Raw genomic sequence first — 1,211 nt, forward strand, 5'->3', positions numbered from 1 at the left:
CTCATTTATGCCAGACTTTATCTGTGTTTGTATTACATTGCACATTTATCATATTTTTTGAAAAATAAACTTTTTCATTAATAAAGAATTGTTGTTGTTGTTGCATTGTTCTTGGTTTATATTAAAAGAAAAAAAATTTTTTTTCTTACTTTTAAATAGATTATTAATTTACTTGTGTTACGTGTATTGTTTCATTTTCCCCATTTTAACTGTTTTGTTTTTGTTCCTATAAACTAATTAATATTGCTGGCTGGCAACAAGTAATGGCAAACATGATTTTCCCCATTTTAACTAATCCTACATGAGCATCATCGTTAAGAAATAACGCAGTATTGGTCTTTTGTTACGTCTGTGTATTGTGTCTTTGTGTTTTTTTGTAATGAAGAACTTTCCACACTCGACATCGCCAAATCGTATCTATCTTCTCCAACGTGCCAATACTTACCTCACTTGACCAACGAACGCAACTGACCAACAAACGATTCGATCCAACCTATCCACAACCTTTCACCGATCTTGGCTTTCTCCACCTGTCTTCTTTCTTCTTCATGTGCATTATTTTTCCATAGTTTATTACGTGTTTACTTATTTGTATGCAATGCTTTCATGTGTCAGAGATTTTACAAAGTCAAACTCAAAATAAACGAATCAGAGAAAAAATATTTGGAGAAATAAAGTGAAAAAAAACAAAATGTACAATATAAGAAGAAAAAAAGTGAAAATCAAAGAAATCAAAAGATATAATGGGAGAAATCAAAAAATGAATAAAGTGTATAAATAAAGTAGGGGAAAATAAAGTTTGAATGAATGTTTGAAGTTCAGCAGTTTGAAAAATAAAAATAAAATAAAAAGAATTTGCATTAGAAAGTGTTCAAATCAAATTATGTAAGAAAAGAAAAACAAAAATTTCAAATTAAATAGAAATCAACAATTATTTCGACACATGAAAGCAGTTGCATACATAAATTTTGCTGCGTGAAAGACCAAGTACTGCATTAATTCAAAACTCAGTCATGTAGGTTGGTCGTTAACTTAATTACAACTATGGGATAACTTCACCCTTTCGAAGTATCCCAATCCCAGACGTACAGAATTGGGGTCCCAGGAACTTTGTCTTCTCTTGTTCTGCTTCGTGTCGTCCTCGATCTGCTTCGTGTCGTCCAACGATCTGCTTCGTGTCGTCTTCGATTCTGCTTCGTGTCGTCCACGAA

The sequence above is a fragment of the Trichinella spiralis genome, assembly GCF_000181795.1.
Source record: "Trichinella spiralis strain ISS 195 chromosome Unknown Scfld4836, whole genome shotgun sequence".
In the NCBI taxonomy this organism is placed as follows: Eukaryota; Metazoa; Nematoda; class Enoplea; order Trichinellida; family Trichinellidae; genus Trichinella; species Trichinella spiralis.